This window comes from Dipodomys merriami, unplaced genomic scaffold (genome assembly GCF_024711535.1).
Source record: "Dipodomys merriami isolate MVZ:Mamm:240054 unplaced genomic scaffold, mDipMer1.0.p SCAF_29, whole genome shotgun sequence".
NCBI lineage: Eukaryota > Metazoa > Chordata > Mammalia > Rodentia > Heteromyidae > Dipodomys > Dipodomys merriami.
Genome location: NW_027204381.1, coordinates 13151501 through 13157500, shown reverse-complemented (window position 1 = coordinate 13157500; position 6000 = coordinate 13151501). Strand labels below are relative to the sequence as shown.

General features: G+C 41.4%; 1 protein-coding gene across 2 annotated transcripts in view; it reads right to left on the bottom strand.

Annotated features, from left to right (window-relative positions):
- The window catches only part of Prdm10 (PR/SET domain 10), a 113075-nt gene that overhangs the window by 84930 nt on the left and 22145 nt on the right, over positions 1 to 6000 (bottom strand). The gene's annotated exons all lie outside the window — the stretch shown is intronic.

Below are 6000 nucleotides of genomic sequence, written 5' to 3'. Positions count from 1 at the left end.
GTGGCACATAAGGCAGAAGGGTCGGCTTGAGTGTAGTAGTTCAAGGCCTGCCTGAGAAACATAGCCAGACCTTGTCTCAAAAAAAGAAAGGTCTAGCTGGGCGCAGGTGGCTCACGCCTGTAATCCTAGTTACTCAGGAGGCTGAGATCTGAGGATCTCGGTTCAAAGCCAGCCCAGGCAGGAAAGTCCATGAGACTCTTATCTCCAATAAACCACTAGAAAACCGGAAGTGGCACTGTGGCTCAAGCGGTAGAGTGCTTGCCTTGAGCTGAAGAGCTGAGGGACAGTACTCAAGCCCAGAGCTCAAGCCCCATGACCAACAAAAAAAAAAAAAGAAAAGAAGAGAAGAGAAGAGAAGAGAAGAGAAGAGAAGAGAAGAGAAGAGAAGAGAAGAGAAGAGAAGAGAAGAGAAGAGAAGAGAAGAGAAGAGAAGAGAAAAGAAAAAAGAAAAGAAAAGATAGGTCCCAGCCAGGTGCTGGTGGCTCACACCTGTAATCCTAGCTACTCGGAAGGCTGAGATCTGAGGATCACGGTTCAAAGCCAGCCCAGGCAGGAAAGTCCATAAGATTCATATCTCCAATAAACCACTAGAAAACTGGAAGTGGTGCTGTGGCTCAAGCGGTAGAACGCTAACTTTGAGCTGAGGGACGGCGCCCAGGCTCAAAGTTCAAACCCCATGACCGATAAAAAAAGAAAAGAAAAGAAAAAAGAAAAAGAAAGGTCCTTGCCTGCTAGAAGCTTCCAGTCTATTCTTTGGTGAACAATATTGTATAGGGAGGAATATGACATACATTTATTATTTTTGCTGGTCCTAGAGCTTGAACTTAGGGCCTGGGCACTGTCCTTGAGCCTCTCTTTGCTCAAGGCTAACTCAAGCCACAGCACCACTTTCGGCTTTTTCTGTTTATGTGGTACTAAGGAATTGAACTTAGGGCTTCATGAATGCTAGGCAAGCCACATTCCCAGCCCAGAAATGTGACTTATAAAATCCAATAAATCTAGGTACTGAACTGCAAATCTACCATATCCTTGTGATGTCAAAAGACATGCAATCTCATAATAATATTAAAATTATTAAATTGTTGGGGCTTTAGCTATTAAATAATTATTCAACTATTTAATAAGTTTAATATAATATTGATAATTATATAATTATAAGTAAATAAATATTCGATGTTATTTAGGAATAATTGTTATTATTATTGAAATTATAATGATTTCCTTTGCCCAGTTGAAGGAATTAATGATCTGCATGGTTTTGTCAAGTTTGTGAGGCACTTCCCATTTTAACATTGTTGCATAGGGACAACTTGTACCCTTAATGATATCCTGCAGTCACTACTATCCAGGTACACTCTGTATGGAGGATCACTGCTGTTCAGCAGAAGGTCTGGCTTCCCTTTGACTGAGACAGGTGCATTGTTGGCATGGACACTCTGAAGCTAAGTGATATTTTAAGTGTCTTGAAAGAGACTACACTATAATCTGAAAGGCATGGAAACAGTAATGGGGCTTAAGTCTGACTAGGAACCAAGACTGCATCATTAGAATAAAAGCCTTACTAAGCAGAAGTCTGCCTAATGTGCTACTGTTATTGAGATGTGTGGACAAGAATGGCCTACCATCGACCAGTTAAGAACACCCCAGGATAACACATGCAGAACAACTGTCAGATGCTCAGAGTAGATTCCTGGAGACCCTGGTGTGCCCTCTTTTAAGAGATGCTACAAGCCAGGCACCAGTGGCTCACACCTTGAATCCTAGCTACTCAGGAGGCTGAGATCTGAGGATCTGGGTTCAAAGCCAGTAGGGCTGGAAAAGTCCATGAGACTCCAATTACCCACCAGAAAACTGGAAGCAGCACTGTGACTCAAGTGGTAGAACACTCGCCATGAGCTGAAGAGCTGAGGGACAGCGCCCAAGCCCAGAGTTCAAGCCCCATGACCAACCAAAAAGAGGAAGGGGGGGGGGCTACAAACCCTGAAAGGATGCTGAAGAGTAAAGCTCTTAGAAGAAATATTAGGAATTTCTTTTTATTTTATTTTATTGTAAAGATGCTGTGCAGAGGGGTTACATGAGTAAGAAAATGAGTACATTTCTTCTTGAGCACTGTTACCCCCTCCTTCCTTGTTTTCCCACTATCCCTTCCCTCCCCCAGGACTTTCTTAATCACTTTATTTCATCCACATGTATGCACAAATGACATGATAAAAATCTGCCTCAATAAATCTCAAAGAGCTCTGAGTACATAACAAAATGAGGTGTGGCTCCATGGCAGAGTACATGTTTAGCACACAAGAGGCTATGGGTACATCTCCAGCACCACTATCACAACATCACAAAGCATGTAACAAAAATTCTAAGTGGTACCAGTTATCCACGAGGTAGAGAATGAGAGATTTGTGGTTAGAGGCCTGTGGATTGGGGGCAGGGAGAAATACCCCACACTGACAAACAAGCCAGCACAGTGGCACACACCTACAAAGGAGGAGGATCTCAGTCCAAGGCCAGTCCAGACAAAAATATGAGACTCTTTCTAAAAACTAAGTAAACAAAGGACTAGGGGCATGGCTCAAGTGACAGAACTCAGCTCTCAAGGGTTAGGCCCTGAGTTCAAACTCCAAAACCACAAAGAGCAAAGAGCATCAAACATATCCATATAGTATTTGGTGAACACCAGGGGATAAAGGTAAGCAAAACCTGCTCCACCAGCCACAACTGTCTAGAAAAGCAAAAGCAGGTACAGCAAGAAAACAAGTGACCTTCTACTTAAAGGCTTACATTCAGGAGATAAAACTTGGAAATACCATTTTCTTTGCAGTACTGGAGATGGAACCCAGGGCCTTCCACATACTAAGCAAATGCTCTACCACTAGTCTATATTTCCAAACACCCCCGCCCTTTTAAAAAAAATATTTTAATGTTTTTATTGTTATTATAAAGGCGATATACAGAGGAGTTACAGTTACATAAATCAGGTGAAGAATACCGTCCTTTCTTTCTTCCTTCCTTCCTTCCTTCCTTCCTTCCTTCCTTCCTTCTTTTCTTTCTTTCCGCCTGCCTGCCTGCCTTCCTTCCTTCCTTCCTTCCTTCCTTCCTTCCTTCCTTTCTTTCTTTCTTTCTTTCTGAGGCTTGAACTATAGGTCTGGTAAGAGTACATTGCTTTTTGGACAATGTACTTGCCTCTCCAGTTTTACTTCCCATCCCCACCCACAAGTTGTATAGTTCATTTTCAATATAGTGTCTAGCGTGTACCCCTGATGCATTTGTTCATCCTCTGTCCCTCCATTTCTGTGCCTCCCTTTACCCTCCCAAAGACAGATTAAAAAAAACAACAACAAGATAAAAAGAGAAGAAAAACAGCAACAAAGGAAAAAAAAATCTCTTGTTTCCATTTCCTGGAGTTCATTTTGATAAATATTATTTTATATGATCAGATGCACACAGGCATTGTGCTTCTATCTAACCCCACCCCTTTTTTAAACTTTGTTGAACTCCTTCATGAAGACCTAATTTCCCTGCTTATTTATTTTCTCTGAAACCTTTAGTTCCTCGGGCATGCTTACCCTAGTTAAAACTGTCTATATTGTACATCAACTAGAATTAAAAATATAGTTACTTAGTCCCAAACCCTAACTTCCAGACTTCCAGTTGCTCATTAGCTGGGCTGGAGTGGTACAATAGATGGGCACATACTAAAGCAGATGGAAGCACTTAAGCTAACCAGACAAGACAGTAGGTGATTCGTTACCTTCTTAACTTTCGCCTGGTCTGGCCTCAAACCTCCACCCTTCTGATCTCTACTTCCCAAGCAGCTGGGATTACAGGTGTGAGCCACTACACTTGATTATAAGTAGCTTTCAAATTTAGGTGGTGCCTCTTAATCAAGTAGTTGGTCATGAGCTACTAAGACTAGAGTGCCAGTTTAATAGTCTATCCTATCACATTTGCTGAACACGAGTCTTCTTTGTGCTGGATTGTGTATTAAATTAATTACAGTATTGTAAATTTTAAAAAAAGAAAGGGGGGAAGGGAGAAAGGGGGAGAAGAAAAGAAGGGAGGAGAGGAAAGGGGAAGAGAAAAAATAAAGGAAGGGGGAGGAGTAAAAGGGAGTAAAAAGGAGTAAAAGCCAAGCTTGGGCCTGTAATCATAACTATGCAGGAAGCTGAGATCTGAGGATTACAGCTCAAAGCCAGCCTAGGCAAGAAAGTCCATGAGACTCATCTCCAATTAACCAACAAAAGGCCAAAAGGCAGAAGGAAAGCTGATTCAAGTGGTAGACTGCTAGCCCTAAGCAAAAAACCTCAATGACAGTGCCCAGGTCCTCAATTCAAGCCCCAAGATTGGCAAAAAATTAAAATTTAAAAAGCCAATAAGGTTTTGACTAATTATTTGCTTCTGGATTTTTGGTTTTTGGTTTTGTTTTTTTTTTTTACTCAAACCATAATGACATTGGAATATTTCTCTATAAATACAGAAGCCTAATTAAAGAATTAAACAACAACAACAACAATACTAGGGTGTTTAACTGTTCCTATTTAGACCATTCACACTTAACAATAGTTAGAAATGTTTACACTGATGGCAGGGTGCCGGTGGCTCATGGGAGGCTGAGATCCGAGGATCACTGTTCAAAGCCGGCAGGGGCAGGAAAGCCTATGAAACTCTCATCTCCAATAAACCACCAGAAAAACTGGAAGTGGCACTATGGCTCAAGTGGTAGAGTGCTAGCCTTGAGCCAAAGAACTAAGGGACAATGCCCAGGCCCAGAGTTCAAGCCCCATGACCAGCCAAAAGAGAAAAGAAAAAAAAAAAAAAAAGTTTACAATGAAGCCAACAGTGAAAAATTCAAAACTGCAGAGAAATCTCTCTTTATAATAAAATTTCATGCCAATGAGTAAGCAAACAATGGTAGACCAACTTTATAGCAACTAGTACTTAATTATATGAGTCTGCGTTACCTGTCTTAACCCAAAATCTACTACACAATATATCCTAAAGAAATGTTCCTGATTTGTTTCTGGCCATCATCAAGAAAGATACTGTACAATCAGAAGAGAGTTTAAATTTGACAACAAATGAACAGGGCTGGATATGGCAGTTCATACCTATAATTCCAGCTGCTCTGGAAGCAGAAATTAGAAGGATTTTGGTGCAAGGTTAGACTTGACCAAAAAAAAAAAATATTTCAACCAATAAGTTGGACACAGTGGCATATTTGAAAAATAACTAAGTCAAAGACAGGCTAAGTCAAAGAGCTAAGTAGTAGAGTGCTTGCCTAGCATGCATGAAGCCCTGGGTTCAATTCCTCAATACCACATAAACAGAAAAGAAGAGGCATGGTTCAAGAGCACCTGCCTATCAGTTGAGACCCCAATATCATGGTAGGAAGAGGGGGAGACAACAAACACAGATTGGAAAAAAGATGACAAAAGCAAAATAGGGTGAAGCCTATCAGCCATTCTCAAGGATGCCCTGCCTGCTTCTCTCTCTCAACTCATGAGTCAAATTTTGCCCTTCATCAAGCAATAATCCCTCCTCCTTTTCTTGTACACCAAGGACTTTGAGGATTACCAACTAAAGGTTGTCGTCTATAAAAGAAGGTTCTTTGTTCCGGTCAGGACTGGTCACTCCTGTCTTCATGCCTCAGAACAGGGTTAAACCTAGGAAATGTAGACTTTCCACCACTCATTCAAATGGGGACTTTTCATGTGCCAAAGCATAAAATGGACCCTCACACCGCATTTGATAGTCTATTCCTGATGCATCAGGATTCATCAAAGGGCCCTCACCATTCCCTCCAGAGAAGAAAAGATCAGGCAAAGAAGTGTGTTGGAGGTCTGAGCCTGAAGACCCTTGAGAGTTCAAATGGACTCAGTGTGAGTTCTAAGAAATGACAAACCTTGATGTTTGCATTTTCCTTTTGCAGAAAGAATAGCTGGTTGGCTGGTAACTGTGAAGGCCATTTCAAAGAGAAATCTGTCAGGGGTCATCCTCTAG